Genomic DNA, 25936 nt, shown 5'->3' on the forward strand with positions numbered 1-25936 from the left:
TAATTTTCACACAATTAGACATCAGAGGTCTACACAGAAAATGGATATCTTTATGGAGAAGGGGTGAGAAGACAAGCTGCATATGAAAATACATTGTCATTACTTGAAAATTATCAAATAAAAATATCTCTTGTCGAGGTCAGCAAACAAGTCTAATAGCAAAAAGTTAAAATATGGTACTGTATCTATTATGTTTTTGTTTTCTTCTCAGTGAGACATTAGAAGTCAACAGAATGTTGGTATCACTTCTGAGGGACATGTGATGCATGAAAGCAAATGGTGGTTACAGTGGCACTTCTGACTGACTATTGACATGAGTTTTTGGGAGGTTAGTATCTGTTAAAGAGCAATATGGCCATTACATTTCTATGATTCATTCAAAGCGATAGGTGCTATAATCTCTCGGCAGGAGCACATTCTGCTGGGATGGCATGTGTCCATTTTATACTAAAATATGCTATTAGAAGTTCATGATTTTTTATTGTGAATTATGTTAAGGTAACCTAAGGGAACACAAATACTAAATACAGCATTTTGGATGGCTTTTATTGTCACAGTCTGGTGTCTGGTGTCAATGCCTGGTTTCTACTTTGGTGCTTTGCACAAAAGGCTGAGGACAGGTGATTTATGAAAGGAAATAGCTGTCACAGGATCACTTCTGATTTATTATTGATATGTTTTTTTTTGGGGGGGCAGGATCTGTCAAAGGGCCAAATGACCGTTACATTTTTGTGATTCCTTCGCAGTCAAAAGTAGCGTACACTCTTGGAAGTTGGACATTCCATTGGGACAGTGAATGTTTTATACAAAATATGTTATTAGAATCTTTGTTTTTTTTTTGTGAACTGTCCTTGTGGAACTGACATACCACCTCTTATATACAGTTCTGAGCCCAGGTTTTCAGAGGTATTTAATTGTCACAGTTTTCTACTATGCTTGGTGACCACTTGGGTGTCATTTTACTTCTGAACAAAAGAGACATATGGCCTCTTACATACAAGTAATAAAGCCGACATTTTGGAGGGCTTCTGTTGTCACAGTCCAGCACTATACTTAATTTCAACCTAGGGAGTAGTTCACCTCTGCACAAAATGTTGAGGCAGGTAATATGTGAAAGCAAATAGCATTTTCAGACTCTTCTGATTCATTTTTGTTGTGGTTTGCTGGGGGAATAGCAATCATTAAAGCAAAATATGACTAATATATGTATGTTATTCCTAAAAAGCCAACGGTGGTGTATCTTCTTAAAAGAGACACTAAATTACCTTTTTACAATTCTTATTTATTTATTTATTTATTTATTTATTTTTTGTGACTGTCTACAGGTATCTGACACTTTGACTTCTTACAAACAGCTAGTAAAGCCAGAGTTTCAGAGGCCTTTTGTTATCACGGTCTGGTAAAATGTTTTGGTTCCATCTGAAGACAATTTGACCTTTGTAGAAACACTTGAGTAAAACTAAAGTCTGGAATATATGTGTTCTTAGTTGCAATATCTCAGAAGTGAAACTACTAAATATTTTCCAGAAAAAGAATGGATGTTTGAGTTTTAACAAGCTGTGGCTACAATGTCATGCTTTCTTTCAGCTAAAGCTACAGAGACAAATTCATGATGCACTGGAAGCTCTTGGGTTATAACTGCAGTCCTAAGTGTGATTTGTAGCCAAATGCCATGTTATTACCTGACAGGTTTATAATAATTTCAAAGGCAAACAGAGAGAAAGCCTTTATCTTGAGTTCATGTACATTTACCTGAAATAAGAACCTAAAATATAGTAGTAAAGTAATATCTTCTGTCATTTTTGTGTTATATTAAAGTACACGTTATATATGCTTTGACAGAAATTACATATTTCAGATTCTGTTGCTTGCTTCTCTTATGTTTGCCCTTTTTTGCATTATTAAGTGCCCCTTTATGTTTGCCCTTTTTTGCATTGTTAAGTGCCCCTGTTGCCCTACACCCCCCAGCCTTTAGCAGCTTCTGGCACCTCTTACCATGTCTCTGTACAAAATACTTAAATACTCCCTTGAAGCATGCCTTAAACTATTGACTGTATATAAAAGCACCATTTCTATTGATTGCACCACAATTACTGAACACCAGAGTTGCATATATTCAGCATATCTCTTAAATCAGGGACAATACCTCCTAGCTTTACACATGCTTTTATAATTCCTCTGCTTAACATACCTCACTCTAAATCTCCTTTACACTATAGACCCACCACTAATATTTGTCCCTTAGCCAAAATATAAGAGTAGCTGATACATGAATAAATGCTTGAGAATATCCAAAACCATGATCTTTTAAATGATATAAACTACATAATTTCCAATTTAAATACAGTACCAGGACAGTAATCTTCCCACTAACCTCTCCCCTAACCAATAACATGGATAATGGAGTTTTAACAGTCACTATTTTTCTGGATTTAAACAGAACATGTTTAAAAGGCAGTTTCAAAGACATGTCTAGAGTGTTTCTCCCCGGCCTCCACTCAAAATTGGCTCTGTTCCAAGTCAGACTTTCCCAGTAAATAAATAAATAAACATTTGTAACAATTATCACATTTTTTGCTATTACAGTTTATCAATTACTGCTTTTCAACCAAATAAAATACATGGTTTAGAAACAACTTATGTAATGAATATTTATAACAAGTGAAAATTCAAATTCTGGAATCAGTCTTGAAAGGACTTTCAAAAAACTTTGTCATAGGACCACTACTCCTTTCATTTTACACAAATAGCCATCCTCGGGACCTGTCTCATTTAAATGTTACAGTGTATTAAGTGTTGAGGTGGCTGCATATTAACCTTTTTTTCAGTTAGCTACTATGTTGCAGAATCATTTCTCTTCTGTTTGGAATTTGCTTAATAATAACAAATTAACTGCCAACACTTCCAAACCCACATTTATTATCTTTGGTACAACTAAAAGACTAGCTAATGCTTCCACATCCGAATTGGGAATCTACTCTTTTTTGCCAGAGAACAAAAATATCTTGAGGGTGCTTCAGGTTAACACTCTCTCCTTTCATATCATTTTGATACACAATAACACTATGTCCAAAGTAACTTCACAACTGAGGGTGGCTTACAATACATGACATCTGCTATCCATGGAAGCTCAGGGTCCCATTATCATCAATGTTTCAATTCCTAAGACTTCAATATATTTACCCATCATTGCTTCTCTCAATAATCTCACAGTTAAGCTGCTTAAAGACAGATATTGCCCATCTCTGACTAAGAAGTTTACTGTACACAAGCACTTTCAGAAGCAATACTACCATATGAACTAAACAGACCCAATTTCTCCCTACCTGTATCTGAAAATCTTCGTTCGAGACTGCTTTTGCTTCCTGGAACATTCTATGAAATCACATTATGACTTTAGACAATCTCACTCTCTTTAATAAAAAAGCTTACATCACACTGTTCTGAAGAAGCTCAGTATACATCAGTGGTGTAGCTGGGTTGGGGGTGAGAGGGGTGATCTGCCCCAGGAAGCACTTTTTAATAAATAAGAAGCTGTTGCATATTGTCTGGAAAAATATAAATTCTTTTCTTTCTCCTTCTTTTGGCTGCTCCCATTAGGGGTCGCCACAGTGGATCATCTGTTTCCATTTCTTCCTGTCCTCTTGCTCTGTCACACCAACCACCTGCATGTCCTCCTTCACCATATCCATAAACCTTATCTTAGGCCTTCGTCTTTTCCTCTTATCTGGCAGCTCCATCCTTAGCATCCTTTTCCCAATATACTCTGCATCCCTCCTCAGCACATGTCCAAACCAATGTAATCTTGCCTCTCTGGCTTTGTCTCCAAACCTTCCAACCTGGGCTGACCCTCTAATATACTTATTCCTAATTCTGTCCACCCTCGTCACACCCAGTGCAAATCTTAACATCTTTAACTCTGCCATGTCCAACTCTGACTCCTGCCTTTTTGTCAGTGCCACTGTCTCCAACCCATATAACATAGCTGGTCTCACTACCCTCTTGTAGACCTTCACTTTCACTCTTACTGGTACTCGTCTGTCACAAATCACTTCTGACACTCTTCTCCACCCACTCCATCCTGCCTGTTCTCTCTTCTTCACCTCTCTTCCACAGTCACCATTACTGTGAACTGTTGATCCCAAGTATTTAAACTCATCCACCTTCACCACTTCTTCTACCAGCATCCTCTCCATTCCTCTATCCTCCCTCTCATTCTCACACATATATTCTGTCTTAGTCCTGCTGACTTTCATTCCTCTTCTCTCTAGAGCATATCTCTACCTCTCCAGGGTCTCCTCAACCTGTTCCCTACTCTCACTACAGATCACAATGTCATCTGCAAACATCATAGTCCACGGGGACTCCTGTCTGATCTCATCTGTCAACCTGTCCATCACCATTGCAAATAAGAAAGGGCTTAGAGCTGATCCTTGATGTAATCCCACCTCCACCTTAAACGCATCCGTCACTCCCACAACAGACCTCACTGCTGTCACACTACCCTCGTACATATCCTGTACCACTGTTATATACTTCTCTGACACTCCCAACTTCCTCATACAATACCACAACTCCTCTCTAGGCACCCTGTCATATGCTTTCTCTAAGTCCACAAAGACACAGTGCATCTCCTTCTGACCTTCTCTGTACTTCTCCATCAACACTCTCAGAGCAAACATTACATCTATAGTGCTCTTTCCTGACATGAAACCATACTGCTGATCACTAATCATCACCTCCCTTTTTAACCTAGCTTTCAATACTCTTTCCCATAACTTCATGTTGTGACTGATCAATTTAATCCCTCTGTAGTTACTACAGATTTGCACATCACCCTTATTCTTAAAAATTGGTACCAAAACACTTTTTCTCCATTCCTCAGGCATCCTCTCACTTTCCAAGTTTATTAAGCAATCTAGTTAAAACCTCCACTGCCATTTCACCTAAACACCTCCATGCTTCCACAGGTATGTCATATGGACCAACAGCCTTGCCATTCTTCATCCTCTTCATAGTTATCTTTACTTCCTCCTTGCTAATTCACTGCACTTCATGATTCACTATCCCCACATCATCCAGCCTTCTCTCTCTCATTCTCTTCAATCATCAATCCCTCAAAGTACTCTTTCCATCTTTTCAACACACTCTCCTCACTTGTGAGTACGGTTCCCTCATTATCCTTTATCACCTTTACCTGCTGCACATCTTTCCTACCTCGGTCCCCCTGTCTAGCCAATCGGTACAGGTCCTTTTCTCCCTCCTTAGTGTCCAACCTTTCATACAACTCTTCATACGCCTTATCCTTAGCCTTTGCCACCTCTCTCTTTGCCATGCATCTCATCTCCTTATGTTCTTTTCTGTAAAGAACAAAAATTACTGTTTTAACAGCATTTTTCTTTAAGAGTGCCCTTTGTGCCCGGTCACACAGGCACAGAAGCTGAGATTGTTTGCATCTTCATCTTCCATGAGGGTGGAATTTGAATTCCAGAGGATGTTTGGAGTGTGCAGTGGACCACCACAAATGGTCAGACAGGTGAGAGGTGTGTGTGTGTGTGTGTGTGTGTGTGTGTGTGTGTGTGTGTGTGTGTGTGTGTGTGTGTGTGTGTGTGTGTGTGTGTGTGTGTGTGTTTTTGTGTGTGTAAATGAATGGTTGTTTGTGGAAATGTTTCATTTTGGTACTTGTGAGTACCTCAACATTTTACTAAAGAGATCGCTTGGGGGAATGTTTCATTTTGGTGCTTGTACATACTAGGAAATGTTACTGATGAGTTGTTTGGGGAAATGTTTCATTTGGTACTTGTGAGTACCTCAACATTTTACTGACGAGGTCGCTTGGGGGAATGTTTCATTTTGGTGCTTGTACATACTAGGAAATGTTACTGATGAGTTGTTTGGGGAAATGTTTCATTTGGTACTTGTGAATACCTCAACATTTTACTGAAGAGGTCGCTTGGGGGAATGTTTCATTTTGGTGCTTGTACATAGCAGTAACAGGAAATGTTAATGAAGGGCCATTTAGGGAAATGTTTTATTTTGGTGCTTGTGCATATATCAACATTTTACTGAAGGGGTCGCTTGGGTGAATATTTCATTTTGGTGCATGTGTATGCATAGACATATTATTGAAGGAGTCACTTGGGCAAATGTTTCATTTTGCTGCTTGTGCATACCTGGACATAGTAATGAAGATGTTGCTCGGGGAAATAATTCATTTGTGTATCAGGCAAGTGCACTGCTGAAGTGACCACTATGCAAAATATATTGTGTCATTTTAGTGCTTGTGGATACACAGTACAAACTAATGAAGGGGTTACTGGAGAAAATAATTTATTAGTGTGTCAGGGAAATGCTTTTGCATCACTGGAAAAACAAGTTAGTGGATTGCAACTCCGATATCAAAGGTGAGGCATCGCTTTTAACAATGGATGTGAGTGCCGTCATTTTCACTTTTTGTATGACTATGATGTGTATCATGTTTTATTTTGTGAGGGGGAGCGGCAAACTCAAAGTCTGCCCCAGGAGGCACAAACTCTAGCTATGCCACTGGGTGTCAACTAATCTAATTTCCCCTCAATCCTTTATCTCTTGTTCAGACTCTGAGCTGCAACTTCTGGAATCATCAGAACATAATACTGATAACTGGTCAACTTTCTTCCAGTCCAGTGGCCCAGCTTAGGGTACATGAGATAGCTGTGTTGGGAGAAAGCTGGAAGTAAAACCAATCAACCTGCCAAACCTGAACTAAGGATTGCTACACTCACTATAGAGTCACTGACTGGATGCAGCTGGTAAATGGATGACATGATACTAAGGAGGAAACTGGACATTTTATGCATCCAAGAGACAATGTTGAAGGGCAGTGCAGCAAGGATACATTGCTCAGGATTCAGATCTACTTACTCAATGGAAGGATAGACTAGAAATGGTGTGGGGATTATGATAAGGGAAAGTCTTCTGAGGACAATGAGGGATGTCATCAGAATTGGGGACAGACTCATTGTAATCAGACTCCAGTGTAAGGATAAGGCACGATTCATAATCTTAGCCTATGCCCTACAGCAGCATTGTAGTAGTGAAAAAAAGAGAACAATCAGAAAGCAGTTGCAGGACCTACTAGATAAAGCAGGACAACAGTAATGATAATGGATGATCTGAATGCGCATATCTGGATGGAGTGAACAGAATATGAGGACTGCCTGAGTCCACATGGGTGGGTCAACAGGAATAAATAAGGAGAGGCCATTCTAGCCCTCTGTCTGGCAAATGTGTTGATTCTGACCAACACATGATTTGGCAAGACAGTCACACGATCCCATAAAAGGTTGACATGCAGCTCAATTAGACTTCCTGCTAGTAAGGAAAGGGCATTGGTGTGGAATCAGTGCTTGCAAAGTCATCCGCAGTTAAGCATTTGGCCCACAGAGAAAAAAAAAAACACTGGTTGTCATAATCTGCTGTAAGCAGTGGCCAGAGAAGGCTCAAAGGTCAACAGAGATTAGGGTGAAGACCTAGAAGCTTACCAGAAAAAATAAAACAAAATAAAACAAAACACAGAGTTCAAGGAATTACTTAGGGCTTTAACATACCAGGAAATAGAGGAAATAGGAAGAGATGAAGAGGAATGGCAGTGCCTCAAAACGGCATATGTGAGGACCATACAACAGATATGCCACCAAACCTCTTGGACATGGGCAGTCATTACTAAATACAAGCCTGGGTATTGACTAGAGTTTCTATGGTATTACAGTGGGATGAAATGGCTAAGCTTGAAATAACCACTGGATCGATAGCCTAGTAAACTCCCATGATCCTATGAACCTACAAGGAAAACTGGTGGTGGAATGCAGAAGTCCAGGAAGTCATCAAAAGAAAGGAAGAATTTAGGAAAAAGTGGGTGACAGAAGAGATGGACCAGGCTAAGAAGGTATACTGACTGGCTAACAAAAGAGTTTAGGAGAGAAGTTGCAATAGCAAAGAAGAAGTCATCAAAGGTACTCTACCAGCTTCTGGCAAGTGACTTAGTAGATGGCACAAAGAAACTCTATCAGGTTGCAAAGCAAAGTTCATAAGGGATGCTAGCAACAGTTCACCAGTCCACAGGACCTCAAAGGTAGATGGAAAGAGAACTTCCAGCAACTTATGAATGAAGAAAACCCCATGGAAGCTGTACTGTCCCAGACATAGCATATGAAAGAAGAGGAGGGGCCCACCCTAGGAGAAGTAAGAACAGTACTAAGTAAAGTGAAGTCAGGGAAATCAGTAGGCTCAGATGAGGTCACAACAGATATGATCACACTACTGGCTGAGTGGCTCCTGTGGGTACTCATAGCAGTATGGAGAAATAGGACATATCCCAAATGACTGGAGAAGAAGCATACTAGTGCCAGAGTATAAGAACAAATGGTACATTCACAAACCTGGGCAGTACAGAGGTATCAAACTCCTGTTACACTGCATGAAAGCTCTAGAGACAATAACTGATAATGAAATATAAGGAAAAGCAGAAAGTAAGATGGGAGATGAGCAGTTCAGATTCAGATCAGGATGCAGCATAACAGACCCGAAGTTTGCAGTGAGAAAGATAATTGACTAGAAGCTAGGGATGAAGAAACATTCCTAGACTTGAAGAAAGCATATGACAAGGTTCAGAGAAAGCTAATTTGGGCAGTACTGCAGTGATTCAAAGTCCTAGAAACACTGGGAGAATTAGTGTGGGTTATGTACAAGGACACAACAATACAAATATGAACAGTGTTTGGTCTCACAAGTGGGAGTGGTTGTGCATCAGGGTTCAGCTCTGAGCCCACTGCTAGTCATACTTGTGATGGTCTACATTAGCAAAATGCAGGAGATGTGTCATGACAGGCAGACTCTGAGCAAGAACTTCAGCAAAGGATAAGGGAATGGAATGCAAAACTGAAGGTACATGGGATGAAACTGACTACATATAAGACAGTATTGGCAGCAAAAGGGGGACTTAGATGAAGCTGAGAGCTGAGATAGAAGGGAAAATTTTGGAACAGGTTAACAGCTTCAAGTATCTGGGAGAGGGGGTCGAGAAGAAGGGAAGCTGGAATGATAAGATCAAGGCTAGATTTGGAGGAGCTGCAGCCAACTGACACATAGTGTCAGGCATAGTGTGGGAAAAAAGAATGCCAAAGAAGCTGAAAATGATGCACAAAGCATTGCTGTGACCATTACTACTGTATGGTACAGAAACCTGGGCATTAACGGCAGAGCAGGTGAGTAATCTAGAGGTGATGGAGATTAAGTACCCCAGTTTGGGTGGTTAGATGCACACTCTGGGACAGATGAAGAACTGAAGACATCATAGCAGAAGCCAAAGTAGCTCCAATTGCAGAGAAAGCCAAAGAGAATGCAGTGGTTTGGGCATATGTGGAGATAAGTAGAACACAAGCTGATGAAGAAGATTTGGGATGCACAGGAAGAAGGCAAGAGAAAACAAGTGTGTCCAGCAGACAATGGCTGGATTGTGTGAGAGAAGAGCTGAGACAGTCAGGCATGACTTTTGAAGAAGATAGTTGAGTGGCATTGAATCAAGAGAGATGGTGACAGTTGATACAACACCCCAATCCCATGTAGACAATGGGAAAAGGGGGTTGATGATGGTGATGATAACCTTTGCGGAAAGAGAAATAGAAGAAGGTTCAGTGCCATTTTTTTTTGGGGGGGTGACTATTTTTTGATGGGGGAGGCAATACCTTTCACCTCAACACAAGGTAGCGAAAAAGTAACCCTGAGTTAGTGAACTTACAGGAAAGTCATATAAACTTTAAAAAACACAATGAGATGAAACATTAAGTAGAGCAAGTGAGAATATTTCTTTCTTTCTTTAGTTACTTATTTATTTGAATTTGTTTACCAGGGTAGTGGACTGATCAAATCTGACAAATTTCAGTCTCGGCCTTGGGTCAGTAACTAAACAGACAGACAAAATAAACAAAAATACATAACATTGAAGTGACAATAAAAAAGTTCATACAAAGTAAGCAAAAGTACATAACACTGAAGTAACAGTAAAATAAAATGCATTAATATACAATATGTACAAAAGATTTCAAAACATTTGTGAAGTTGTACTAACATAAATTAGAGATGTAAAAATGTGCAAGGGATGATAGTGGAAGAGTTAGGGAAGAGTTTAATTAGACTTAGGTGGCGTAACCTGAGGGGTTGCAGGTATGTTATGAGTGCTTGACTAAATGAGATTTTAGTAGAGAATGAAACATCGAATAAGAAGGTGAGGCTTTTATTTAATTTAGAAGGGACTCCCACAATTTGGGATCAAGAATTGAGAATCCATGGTTAGAGATAAGTAGCTTGCAGAAAAGGATATGTGTTTAAAAATATCGAAGAGACCATATGATCGAGTTTCTGAAAACTCGAACATCAAAAAAAAAAAAATCTACCTTTTTTTTACATTTTTGCAGGGGGGCAAGTCCCCCACACCTCCTGCAAATTATATATACCAACTCCGAGATCACACTACAGTGAGAAAAAGGGTAAATTTCCCTATCCTCATTGCATCGCAGTCTTCTTTCAAAAGCTTTGATTTTCAAAAACCATTTGAGTTCAAGTTTCTGAAAACTGATAGGGACCTGTTTTAGGGCCAGTGTGATTCAAATTTCTTAGGTTGTATGCGAGGGAATATCTTATAGAGTAAGTAAAGATAGGGATAAAATTATAGATTAATTGCTGTGCCAAAACATCACACAAGATCAGTAATGAAATTAGCTCATAGTCATGTGTCAGGAGGGTACCTGGGGATGGGCAAAACAAAGGCAAGCAGGTTAGTGGATTTTCTTATAGGCAGTATTCAACAAAAAACATAATAAATGAATGTTAAACTGCTCAGAGATGGAAGAAAAACTTCAAGAACCATGTCTGAAAATAAATTATTGAAGGATAGTGACAATAAAAAATTTTACAAGTACTTCAACTCACAGGCAAACACCTTCTGATGTTGCTCATTAAAGGCTAAGGAATGGGTTACTAATGCTTAATAGTGGAAGAGTTTAATAAATATTTACTTTTCCAAAATCTGTTCATCAGTTAGTAGTTAGATACTACTCTTGTATATCAAAATCTGTAATATTTGAAGATGGTACACTATGTTCATACTTTGACATTAGTGTTATTCACTCAGGTTTGAAATCTACTAGTAGTTTGGGACCATAATGTATAATGTTCTATTTGTTAATATGACTGTGGATGATCTTGTTATACCTCTGTACTTGCTACATTACATCAACACAACACAAACTGACAGCAAGAATGTTGACCGCTAAAGGCTGACAATGGAAATGCTGACACTCAGCTGCACTTGTGCGAGTACAACCTTTGCTGCATGCAGCCAGCATAAAGCAAAATAACGTCATCTTTTTGCAGGCGGGTAAGACACTCTGAGCCCCCCCAACACACACACTACCTGCTAATTATATGCATTAACTCTGAGATCTCACAATCCCCAAGGAAAGGGAACATTCCTTCACCCATGGATTGTCAGTCTAGCACAACTGTCCACCTTCTGCATATGTCAAACTTTTGGTATCGATGTTCTTGCTGTTGACATTTTGATTTGTTGATTAATTGCAGCAGAACCATATAGACAGATATATGTAAACACTAAATGAGAGCACTCTCTCTCTCTCTCTCTGTATATATATATATATATATATATATATATATATATATATATATATATATATATATATATATGGGTCTACTGCTTTTAATCAAATATCACTTATTCGAAAAAGAGCAGTAGACCACTCAGTTATGCGAAAGTGCACTTATTCGAAAGTGCATTGTCGCGAAACATGGTTCAACAAACCATTAAAAATATATAAAAAAAAACACAAAACACTTCCTAACATTACAGTGAGTGGGGGGAGCCTCACACCCCCTTACTTAAATATACCAACTTCAAGATTGCACTGCAGTGGGGAACATGTAAATTCCTTATTCCCCACTGTAGTGTGCCTCAGCACTTCAGTTTCCCTGAACGGTTCATTGAACCATGCTTTGCGGAAGTGCACTTTCGCTTAAGTGCACTTTCGCGTAACTGTAAGTCTACTGTTCATTTTCAAACAAGTAGAATTTCGGTCTTTTACAGTAGACCCATATATATATATATATATATATATATATATATATATATATATATATATATATATATATATATTGTTTTAGCATGGGGTGTGCGGGTGCAGGGGAACTTGCCCCATGTAAAAACTATTTTTTTTGTTTTTTTCTTTGCCGACATTTTTATGACATACCATTGGGGTTCAATTATCTGTGGTCCAGCTTTATGACACTTTGATGAAATGTCATGAACTCATTTTTACAATGTATTTGGAGTTTGTTAAGGTGTTCAGTACCTTGTCTCATTAAGAAATAATTTCCACAATGGATAAATAAGGAATTGATAAATTTATTATAAAATGGATATCACAATGGTTAAAAGATTGCAGTCAAAGAGTCTCCTTTATTGGTTAATTATCATCTGAATGTAATATAAAATCAGCAGTCTTTTAATGGGCATATTGGAGCTTGTAATATTTAATTTTGTATTTTCAACATTTCCAAGGGCTTCATTTACATGGTCAGCTAAATTCAAGAATGGTTGTAATGTCAGGGTTATGGTGCCATCAAATATGTATAAAATTGTATTAAATAGTTGTCCTAGAAGAGTTGGTAATTGTCCATCTAGCACAGGTGGAGAATTTAGCATTTCCAAATATAAGCATGTGATCTTTGAAAAATGAGAAAATAATGTAAATGCAAAACTGTGTGACACATATTTGGAGCTAGTTAGGAACATTGAGGACTTGGATATTATAAATGCCGATAAACTTGTATTTAAAAATCATGTTTGCCAAATAACATTCTAGAGCAATTAATCAAGTACTATTGTGTTTCCAAACATTGCCTAACCATACTCCAGATCACTTAGGTATTACAGTATTCTAATTAGACTTATATTGGAATATAACTGTCTTTTTATACATATGAAGTGATACATGTTAAGCTAATGGAGTCCTTATAAAGAAGATTCAGAAATGTAATCCCATGTTGAGGTACACACCTTATAATGTAAAGTTAAAAGAACTGGGCTTTTACAGCTGTGCCAAGACAAAAAATTATGGAAACAATATTGGACTTGAACTTTATTGACCCAACAATAGGCTAAATCTATCTATTAAACTGATTTTAACTAATAAATCTGGCAAGATATTTTTCTCTTTGTTGTATTATAAACCTGTCTAAAACTAATGCTGCTCATAATGGTTTTAGTGGCAAATAATTTGACGTCTGCTTTATGCTATATGTGTGTATATATATATATATATATATATATATATATATATATATATATATATATATATATATATATATATATATATATAGGTCTACATCTAATGATCGACTCTCACATAACCGACTTTCATGTAACCGAGATGAAAATAACAAAACTTCATAAACCCAAACAGTGACATTACTAGGTTAAGTATACACTTGGCCGACATGCCCTATTCTCCACTCTAGTGTGATTCTGGAGTTGGCATATTTATTTAGGGGGGGCATGAGTTGCATTAACAGTTGGCCATGTATTTACTTACCCTGGTGAAACTCGCTGTTTGGCTTTATGAAGTCTCATTATTTTCATCTTGGTTATGTCAAAGTCAGTTATGTGAGAGTCGATCATTAGAAGTAGACCCATATACATATATATATATATATATATATATATATATATATACACATACACACACACACACACACACACACACACACACACACACACACACACACACACACACACACACACACGCACATACATACATACATACATACATAAATTCTTTCATCTCCAGTGCTGTATCCTGGTAATTTCTACATTAAATATGCGACTCACAACCCAGGCTACTGTTTTTCCCATAGTTCGTATTACTTCATGGGACTACATGGTCTCTGTCATATCAATGGACAGCATTCTGTTAAAATAAGGAAAATTTACTGCACTGTTCATTGATGATCCTCATAGGACGTACTATGCTGTCCCTTAATATTTATGTTTTTTTGTCTTTTCCACTGTCTGCAACCAGTCCATTTTCACTTTAAGTTAAGACTGGAAATTGAAATGGACTTCCCATTCTCAGTATTCAGCCTTTCCAGTAGTGTGTACAGGAATAATGTCCATTAAGTAATTAATTCCTTCTCTGATACCCTGTTTATCCTGTTTTGTGACAAAGGAGTAGTTGAACCTCATCCTAGTACTCATGGGGTGCAAGGCAAAGAAGCCAGTCCTGGATGGGATTCCACTCCCTTTTACACACACACACACACCACACACACACACACACACACACACACACACACACACACACACACACACACACACACACACACACACACACACCCCTACAGGCAGTTTGAAATATTACAAATTCACTTATGGAATACATGTTTGATGTGAGAAGAAGCCATAGCACCTGGTGACAAAACATGAAAATGCGGAAAATACGGAAGGCACCTTTTCTAGAACTGAATAGGAGACCCAGGCACTGTGAAGCAACAATATTAATAACTGTACCAGTGTACCATCCCTACATGGCTAATATAACTTCTCTTACTTTGTTTCTTTCTCACTACATCCCTTACTGTATGGACTTTAACGTAAACTTTGATGTCACCTGTCAAAGGTCAATGTTTACATAACATTTAGGTGGCATGCTGTATTTTTAGAGACACATTGCACATTTCCCATCCTGACATAAATTATTCAAAGCTGTTACTGAGTAGCAAAAATTCCGAATTGAACTTAAGCATCAGAACATTGAATGTGGTTATGTTTGCAAATTACTCTTTGCCTTTATTAGTCAACCTCCAATATAGTTTTGTCAGTACTGTTCTTCATTCATCACTTTGTAAAGGAAAAAAAAACAACAAATGTATCTAGGAGTTGCAAAGACACTAGGATGGTTGTTAAGCATTAGTGTGTGCAGTGGTCACCAGTTGTTCTTGAAGAGGTTTATACAGCTGTTAGTATGGGGGAGGGGAGATTGGTGCTTACATGAACAGAAGATGTCAGAGGTGAGAAACTGGTAACAGAAGGAAGAACAGGTGTACTGAGACTAACAAGAACAGAGACTATTTGTACTATAGTGGATGAAATCCCACAGAACCATGAAACCCAGTATTGTGTTGAATTACTTAAAACTGGTGAAACAATAAAATATGTGCTAAAAAGATGGAAGTAAATGTAGCCTTATTATTTCATTATTTTGCAAGTTCTATTTGTATGTTTTTGCCTTGTTATAATCACAAAGAACATGTAAAAGCTTGTGTGTTATAGGATAAGCCATGAAACTTAATGATACTGTCCTTAGCCATACTGCATTATTACATGTCAGGTAACTAAAGGCAAACAGTTAGAAAAAGGTATTATTATCAATGTTTTGTCTTATTTTTAGCTGGCATTGTATTAATTGGTTTTACATAAAATCATACAGGAATGGTATGCTCCTTTAGGGGGAAGATGGATAACTTTAAAGACCACAGCAATAAAGCATAAGCTACTTTTAGTTATTCCCAATATGAAAATGAGGAGCCTTTATGTTCTTTAGCTTTCTGATATTTGTATGAGACCTTTATGCAGGCTGTTGTAACCATGCAAAGGCTCAAATCAAGTCAGTACAATCTGGCTTCATGTTGTTAGAAAATTACTGTTCAAACTCAGTCTTTAAGTGGAAGCTGTAAAATGAAATGTTGACAGAACCTTTTCCTTTAACTTCTATTAATACTTAATAAGTTTTCACAGCGACCCTGCTACCTTGGCTTGGACATCCATTTTCATTAGACTTACACAATCTAAAAACATGGAGGCTGTTTAAGTCAAACCAGATATATGGAATCAAACACATTCGTAGCCTTTTGCCCTATCATTCCACACCACTAGATGGCTTCAGTATTACTTTAGCTACTATTTCACACAACTAATCAGCTACAGAATTACTTTAACCACCATTCCATAGTACTTGTTAGTCACACCATGGCCGGTATTAGGCCAATGGGACCAATTTGTCCCAAAAGGGCCCTGCTCCCTCAAGGGGCACAACACTAGGCTATGACAGCATTATTATGTTTTAAATGGTCCAAATATTTGCCTGAGAGACATTACAGCAAGGCATTTTCCTACTGGCAGTCTTTCTTCCATAGTAGTAACAAGTCTCGTTAGTGGAGCAAACATTTCCCATCATGCCCTGCACTAGTGGCTACTCTAGTATTATTAGTAACTGCAGATTTATGCTTCTTGTATGGCTCACAATGTTAGCTACTTCCACTCTCATGGTAGTCAGTTGCTGTTACCTCAGCAGGGTTTTCGACCCCAGACTTGTTAGACTAATAGTTTGGTTGTCTTTATCACTCTGGTTACTGTCTTGGAAGGCAAGTCAAGGCTTAATCTGAAGAATGATAGAGATGTACTATGTTTTCATTTGCTTCTTTTGCTGACTTTGAGTTTATGATTGGTTGTTAATGGAAACAAAAAAAATAATTAGTGGAATAGTGAGTCTCAGGAGTATGAAACTGACACTGGTAAGCATAAAAAATAATAACAGATAATGTCACATGAGGTAACTGGGCCTATATCCCTTTATCAAAGGTTCATTACCATGAACCTTTGTTCATCAAACCAAATACAATGAACATTCACTTCAGCGGATGTTCACTTCAACAAATTACTTACCCAGAAAAAGGAACAAGCTGACCATCATTGGAAATGTGCCCCTTTCCCCACTGTAGTGCTATCTCAGAGTTGGTTTATATAGTTAGGGGGGTGTGGGGGGTGAAGGTCCCCACCTGAGTGGATATGAAATACTGTGCTTTGTGTGACATTTGGAATGCTGGGCAACTCATTCCTTTCCCTGGGTAAGTTGTTCATTTTAGTGAGCATTCACTGTATTTAGTTTGATGAATAAAGGTTTGCTGTTATGAACCTTCGGCAAAGTGATATAGACCTGAAGTAACCTCTGATTGCTACAATTTGTTACAGAATGTTAGCAATTCAGTACTATAGCAGAGAAATGCTTACTGCAGTTACAGGTGGAATCAAAGTAATCCCAGGGAAGTGAAACATAGTGAGCGTGTGTGCATGTGTGTGTGTGTGTGTGTGTGTGTGTGTGTGTGTGTGTGTGTGTGTGTGTGTGTGTGTGTGTGTGTGTGTGTGTGTATGTCTGTGTTGAGTGTTGGTACACAGAAGTGGAGAGAAAAATTATTCAATTGATGAAAGCAGGAAAGTCAGAAACAGTCTGACTTTTAAAAGTACTGCAAGGGCATAGTGGTTTCAAAGTCGCATTCAAAATCCTTTTATATTATTTCCAGGCTCAACATGGCAGAAATACAACCAAATAAACAATAAACTTTAATCAATATCACTGCAACAGTGGTAATGTAAGAGTAAGCATGCAGAGAGTTGTAAGTTAGGATAATATGTGGCATAAATGATAGCAATCATAAGTAGACATGATAGAAGAATTCAAGTCAGCAAAATAGGCAGGCAGAGTACATGTATGCTGTCATAACATTATACAGTTTAATGTTCCTGTTCAAAAAATAATATCCAAAGGGGAAAGTATTTATATTATGTACAACCTTTATGCTTAGGATGTGAAGGAGAGTGAGACCTGAGTCATATGAGGGGAAAGGTGGGTGATAGAAAACAGAGGGGGAAAATGTCATCCAGGGGGAAGATGGAAACGTGCAGCTCTCTCCTACCCAGGTTCAAGAGATCCAGGCAGTACCTCAGGGGTTTGGAAATATGTTTACTCTTATGTTAAGGAGCACTTACTTATGAAGCATTGTGTAGACACAAGGACTCAATGGCCTATTAAACAGGCCCCTTATAGTGTGTCTAAGTTAGTTAAGCAGAACCTGAGAAAGGAACTACAGGAGATGTTGGATCTGATGGTAATCCTGACATCCAGTAGTTTACTTACATTTTAACATGTCTTATTACAAGAATATAAGCTGGTAAATAAACATATTGTCTTATTTTTAATTCACGGTAATAACAAGTATTTCTGATATCTAATCCAAAATAGTCTTAAGTCTATTAGCAACTACAGAGAGGTTGGGGTGGTAGATGTGGATATCATTTGAGGGACCCCACTACAATGGTCCAAATCAAGCATTGTAATTGCTAAGGCCGACACTGATCACGCTATTACTTCAACATTCCATAGTGCTAGCGCACAATAATGTTACAGTCGAAAGTCAATTATCCGAATGTCGATTATTAGAAATGTCAGTTATCAGAACCAGCCTTCCAAAGTTTTCAGGTAGGAAAAATCATAAAGTCTGAATATGTGAACATTATTAAGTATTTGCTTGAGCATGTTTTTTTCAGCTTGTAGCCAGCTTATGTGTAAAAAATATTCTTTATTGTCCATTGGAATCGCTGAATTGTTGAAAAGTGTATTCCTGCATGCAGAAAAAAAAACAAGATTTTAGAAGTTTTTATCCAGTACAATTATATGTTTGATTATCCGAACTACCATAGATCCCAATTAGTTTGGATAATCGACTCTCTACTGCACCACAATTCATGTGACTATTACCTCACTGTACTGCTAGAGTAGAACAGTATTACCTTATCTGGTATATTATAAGTTAATGGCCACTCCATGGTGATAGCCCACCATGGTTTTATCTCATCTTATACTATTTGCCTATTACAGTGCTATCTAACTTCTATACTGTATTATTAGACCACCAAATTTTTACCTTAATGGTTATTCCATGCTTCTATTTACATTTCAAATGTTTATTAAAGTTTTACAAACTCATTGCAAGAAATAAAAGAATTAAGAGACTTGGAAAGAACAGCAGCAGGAGACTGGGATAGACTTTCTTTACTAAGATTAGGTTGAAATACATTTAATCCACAAGAGACTGCCAGTCATTTACCTGCATTACACCTGGAAGCTGGTACCATGTGCAGAAGCATACCACGCTGACAGATACGCAGCATGTACAGTGCAGAAAGCAGCGTAGAACTCGACCTTGAACAAATAATGGAAAACCAGTAAAAAGTGAGAAATCAAGTCAGACTTGGGAGAAGACAAGGAGGGCAAAATTAATATTATCTTTGTCATGACTGTAAAACAGATGGCTACAAAAAGATAATACAGAAATAAATATGCCAAATACCCACCCCACCCATACTTCCTGGTGAAAGGTCTACAGGACATGCCAAATAAAGACAATGTCAGCTAAAATGTTAACCCTCACACACACACATGTACACACACACACACACACACACACACACACACACACACACACACACACACACACTATAGCATGCTGGTGTACAATAAATGGTTGCACTGCCCCCACACACACACACACACACACACACTATAGCATGCTGGTGTAAAAGAAATGGTTGCACTGCCCACACACACACACACACACACACACACACACACACACACACACACACACACACACACACACACACACACACACACACACACACACACACACACACACACACTATAGCATGCTGGTGTACACAAATGGTTGCACTGCCCACACACACACACACACACACACACACACACACACACACACACACACACACACACACACACACACACACACACACACACACACACTATAGCATGCTAGTGTACAATAAATGGTTGCACTGCCCACACACACACACACACACACACACACACACACACACACACACACACACACACACACACACACACACACACACACACACACACACACTATAGCATGCTGGTGTACAATAAATGGTTGCATTGCCCACACACACACACACACACACACACACACACACACACTATAGCATGCTGGTGTACAATACATGGTTGCACTGCCCCCCCCCCACACACACACACTATAGCATGCTGGTGTACAATAAATGGTTGCACTGCCCACACACACACACACACACACACACACACACACACACACACACACACACACACACACACTATAGCATGCTGGTGTACAATAAATGGTTGCACTGCCCACACACACACACACACACACACACACACACACACACACACACACACACACACACTATAGCATGCTGGTGTACAATAAATGGTTGCACTGCCCACACACACACACACACACACACACACACACACACACACACACACACACACACACACACACACACACACACACACACACACACTATAGCATGATGGTGTACAATAAATGGTTGCACTACCATAGTCTTATAGGGACGTACAGGAAAGGTTCACATTATTCTTATCATTATTCTGTAGTAGGCACTGTGCCTCTCAACTTGCTTGCGCAAGAATGTTTGGACAAGGCCAAAAAAAATATTCGTATTCACTTAAAAAAAAGTATAAAGCTCTGGCATTAAGTATCTGCTAGAAAATCAAAAGTTTTACAAAGGACAGAGCAAAATTATGAGGAAAATTCAGGGATGTTCTGGAGAATTTTGGACAGCTAAGAGATGTGGAAGGTACTGTTGTGTTGTGTCTTTCAGCTTTTCCTGGTTAGGGGTCGCCACAGCGGAACTCCGGTCTGCTAATAATTGGCAGTAGATTTTTACGTGCCGAGTTGCCAGCCCTGACGTACAACTTTCAACGAAGGTACGCCCATTCACGCATGTCTCCAGACAGAAGACGCTTTAGCTGAGAATCGAATGGGACAACTTCTTACAGTGAGGCGACAGTGCTTCCGCAGCACCACCACAATTCATTTGTTTAAACCAGTTCTGCACTGGCTGTGCACTCTGATGGTGTGTTAAAGTTAGCAGTTCCCCAGTAAAACCATAACAGCATAAACTTTTGTGAGTTAATGAACAATAAGCTCATACAGCCCTGACATTGCATAAAGACTCTGTTCTCCAGACTTTTTCTGTTGGCAGACCTCTCAGGTTCTACTTGAAGGACAGAGTATTTTATACAATATGTTCCATCTTTGCTGCAGAAACACCCAGCATGCTTTTGGGAGATACCCCACACAGACACACAGAGAATATAGGTTCATAGGTATATACTAGGCTAACAACTAACAGGGCCTTTATAAACCTAGCTATGGAGCTTGAACTAGTTATGTCCTCTTGTACCTTGGGTGTCTGTTTGGAGGGGTATGCTGGTTATGAGGTAACTAAAGGTTTTGTGGAGAGTGGGTACGTTAGTTAAGGAATATTTTACTTACTATCAGTCTCAGGGAATGTTTTACTTACTGTTTGCCTCTGCCTATCAGAGACATGGGGGCCAGACTGGGGGTGAATTTATGTTTTCCCATCCAGTGGTCAAGGTTATGTTTGACTAGGGTCAGGGATGAACTCTGCTTCACATGGATGGGGAGCCTATTTCCTAGTATGGAAGATCTTTGAGACACATATCAGTCTCACCAGCATATTCGATTTATGTCACAGCAAAGTTTAAATCCTTGAGTCTATTATATCTGATGCTGTACATTTTGTGTATGTATAAAAGATCCATCATGACTAAATCTGTGGATGCCATGTATGCCAGGCAGAGATCACCTCTCAGTAACCTGTAGGATACTGAGTAAAGAGACAGGGCTTTAAGATGATAGTGTCGGACAGTGTGTCAGTACCCTGGATTCTCCAGGTGAGGTATCTCTGTGGGCATTCTAACTGTTGCAAATGCCTGGTTAAGTATATGTTGAATGGAAAATTGTACTCAATTCTGGGTCTGATAAGAGATGAATAAATTTGTACTATTACTTCTTCAGACCTGGATGCCATACCGTTACTTATAAGTTGGGTGACGTAGAATTATTTTATTTCTATCTTGGCTACATGTTGCTTAAAGGCCAGATTACTATTTACATTTGTTCCCAGATCCCTAACTACCAGGTAAATTCTTAGATGTGTTTTATCAATGTAGTAATTTGCTTGGGTGGACATTTTCCCAAATGGCACTTTAATGCACTTAACAGAGTTGAATTTTAATCCATGGCTTTGGAACCAGTCATTTATCTCTGTCAGACCTTCTTGCAAGATGTTAGTGTAGAGGAGGGATCTAAGATAGCTCACAATTTACAGTCATCGGTGAACTTGGTGAGCCAGAGGCCTTTGACATTAATTTTGACTTTCAAGAAGTATATGTCAAAGAGGAGAGAGCCAAGCACTGAGCCCTGAGATAATTTTCTGGTGATAAGTCTCTTGGTGGAGGTGATCTTACCAATCCTGACTTCTTGGGTCATGTCTGTGAGACAGCTGGCAATCCAGCAAGTTATGTACAGACTTATGCCTAGTTTGGTGAGTTTGTCAACACTGTCTGAGTGGGGTATCATATCAAACACCTTAGCCAGGTCAAGGCAGGTGGTATGCACCATTTTCTTCTCTTGAAGAAGTCCACCAGTTTAAGTAGGAAAGATCTTCCCCTGACAAAGCCAAATTAGAATGGATCCAATGTCTGTAGGTTGCTAATTCCCTTGTTGATAGTTACCATGATAATTCATTCCATGGTTTTGCATATTAGACTTGTCAGACTGATGGGTCTGCAGTTTTCTGATTCGGTTGATGAACCACCCTTGTTAAGAGGGTGGACCATTGCAGTCCTCCATTCCTTTGATACATAACCTGTTTTAAGGCTGTAGTTGAAGAGTGTCTCAAGTGGTCCTGATAGGCCATGTTTTAAACTGTTTTGTCTGGCCCAATGAGACAGTGTTTCTGGCATGGGCGAGCACCACCAGGACTGGCTCCCTCCTGATAGTTGAAAAGGATATGCTAGAAGGGATTTTACAGGGGTTAGCGGGGGCAATCGGGGGAGTAAAGTTAGAGCTGCATTTGTCAGCCAGCAGATTTGCTATGCCACTCTGCTCAGTGAAGGTGGTGTCATTTAACATCACTTTAGCACACTGCTGTGTGTTACCCTTCAGGTTTCAGACATAGCTGAAGAAGGCTTTGTGGCTGTCTTTAGCCTGACATTCTATCCTGACCTTGTAACTGGCCTTGTTGAACGTAATTAGTCCTCTTACTTTCTTGTTTAGATTAATTATTGAGCTCTTGTCTTTAAGAGAGCTGCTCATTCTGATTTTGGCCATAACTTTTTTCCTTTTTTATATACACTGTTATGATTAGCATTCCACCAGTATGGTTTGTCTTTTGTATTTGTTATAGGCTTACTTTTGATAGGTACAGCAGCCTGCATGCAACCATTAATGTGTTTATACAGGGTTTCTGTGAACAATTCTGCATAAGTTGCTGTGATCTTGTGGTTCAGGGGGCCACTGAATTGTGCTAAACTGTCACTCAGTAGGATGTAGTTTGCTCTGGAATAGTTCCTAAGTGTTACAGGTTTAGTTGGGTTTTCAGAGTTGATTTTTTTTTTTGAAGGAAACAATTTGTGATCCAACCTCACCAGTGAGGACATAGCACAGGGTGAAGGGTATTTGTTTTAATACATTCCAGGAAATGTGTCTGCAAGTTTGAGGCAGTGTATGTTTCCCAGACTGTAAAGGGAAAGTTAAAGTCCCCAATGCATAGGGTATTTGATTGGATGGTGAGTGTCTACAGTAGCTCTAGCTATGAGTTATGAGGTTGGTGGGGCATACATTATGACCTATAACTCATTAGGATATGGCAAGGGACTTAATGGTGACTTCCATGTGGATGAACTCTAGGGCATTATCCTATTTTACCAATCTGGATGTATGTTTGTCAATGGTATAGATCAAGACACCTTCCACCTTTAGTCCCTGTTTGTACTGCTGTGGATCTAACTGTGTGGAAGGCTATGTAGGCTTGCAATGCCAGCGTGCTTTGGTAGCTTTAAACCAAGTTTTGTTAAATTGCACAGATGTCTGTATTTGCCAGCGTGATGAGAGCTTGTAGGGTATGGTTTGTTGGGGTTCCTAGCACTGAGCAGTAATACCATAAGGTCGCTTTGAAGTTTTCTTTCCTTTTTTTTTTTCACTATGTTGGAAGGTTTGTCATTTTGCCATTGCATAAGCAAAGGCTCTAAAGGAATGTTTAAGGTTTTAGCCAATATCTGAAAGCCAGGGGGAACAGGTGCAAACCATCCTTGACAAAGCAATGTGGTCTGTTAGCAATGTCGTCCCATGCTGACAGATATTTAATTCCCCTGGAATAACATCAGAAACTAAGCCAATTGAAGAAATCTATCATTTTTGTTCATGCTGTGGCATCATCCTTGGTGAAGGTAGAATGCTGGTCAATGCAAGGCACATACCTGTCTGTGACACATATTCTGAGAAATCCATAATGTCTTTTTCTTCAAAGCCGGCCACAGAGACATTTGGAAATTACATATCCTTGTTGTCTGGACCTATTAGGGTGAATTATTATAGGGGTTTTCGGAGGTTCCCCTGGGGTAGTTTCTAGGGTTAAGGGTAGATATTAGATAGTGCTAGAATATGGCATTAATGCTGTTCAATATGCAGAGTATCTGCTGTAAGCTTAACTCCATGCAATGCCTCACTGTGTTGCAGGTTACTGTCATAATACTAACTTTATAGGTAAATTTTGCTGTCTAAACATTTGCTTCTGTGCTGGGCACTGCCAACCTTCGCTGTGTGAAGAGCAGCTTCACAAAAATACACGTAATTTACAGCAAACAGAAAAAAGCTGAAACATAACTTCTGTTCCCTGTAAATAAACAACTACACTTTGAGTTCTTCAGGAGTGCTTTACAACTTAGAATAACCAGGCAAACACTTTCTGCCACAGGATGGATGACCTGTCTTCCTAATGTAAAAACACAGCAAAAAGGAACCCACAAGTGCAATTCAACAGCAAAACAACTATGTCCATGGCTAAATCACTTTTCTGTAAGGAGATTTAAATCCAAACAGTTTAGAAACCAACAACAGACAAAAAGAGTGATTTTTATGGCAAAATTACAATTAAAAGCTTTGAAAACCTATACATATGACTGAAGAATAAGCACTGTAGTGCTAGTATACATGAACAAAGGGAATATTCACGACTGCAGGATTCTTGGCACATCATATGAAAGTGCTGAGGAGAGGGTGCTTGATAAATGATTATGCAAAGTAATACAAAGTAAGATGTGAAATGTGCAGTTTGGATTCAGATCAGGATGCAGTACAACTGACTCAATGTTTGCAGTGGGACAGTAGAAAAGAAACTGGTGATGAGAAAAATGCCCAATATGGTATTCCTAGGCTTGAAGAAAGCATATAACAACATCCCAAAAGTAATTCCAGCAGTCTTACAATGGGATAAAGTCCCAGACATATTGGTCGAATTAATGCAGGTTATGTACAAGAACCCAGTGACACAAGTGCAAACATTTTTCAGACATAGAGAGTGGTTCCCAGTGGGAGTGGTTCTTTTCCAGCCTTCAGCTCTGAACCCACTTCTGTGTATATTGGTGATAAACTACATCATCAAACAGATCTGAGAGGACATATAAGGTTGCTGCATACAGATGATATGGCACTCCAAGCAGAGTCTGAACAGGAATTCCATCAACTAATAGGGGACTGAAAAGCAAAACTGAAGGCATTTGGGAAGAAATTGAGTACAGACAAGACAGTGGTTATGGAAGGAAATGTGGGAATTAAAATAAGTTGAAAACTGAGACAGAAGGAGAAAATAGTCAGATTAGCAGCTTCAGGTATATGGGTGATGTGGCTGACAGCAAGTGAAATCTGAATAAGGAGGTCAAAGCTAGAATCAGACATGCTGCCCCTAAATGGCACGAAATTTAAGGGGTACCATATGACAGAGAAATGCCAAATAAGATGAAAAGTAAGGCGTACAAAACAGTAGTGTGACTAGTTCTTTTGTATGGCATAGAAACCTGGGCAGTGAAAACAGTGCAGCTGAGAAAGCTTGAAATGGTGGAGATGAAGTGCCTGAGAT

The sequence above is a fragment of the Protopterus annectens genome, chromosome 2.part1 (genome assembly GCF_019279795.1).
Source record: "Protopterus annectens isolate FY-2018-M chromosome 2.part1, PAN1.0, whole genome shotgun sequence".
In the NCBI taxonomy this organism is placed as follows: Eukaryota; Metazoa; Chordata; order Ceratodontiformes; family Protopteridae; genus Protopterus; species Protopterus annectens.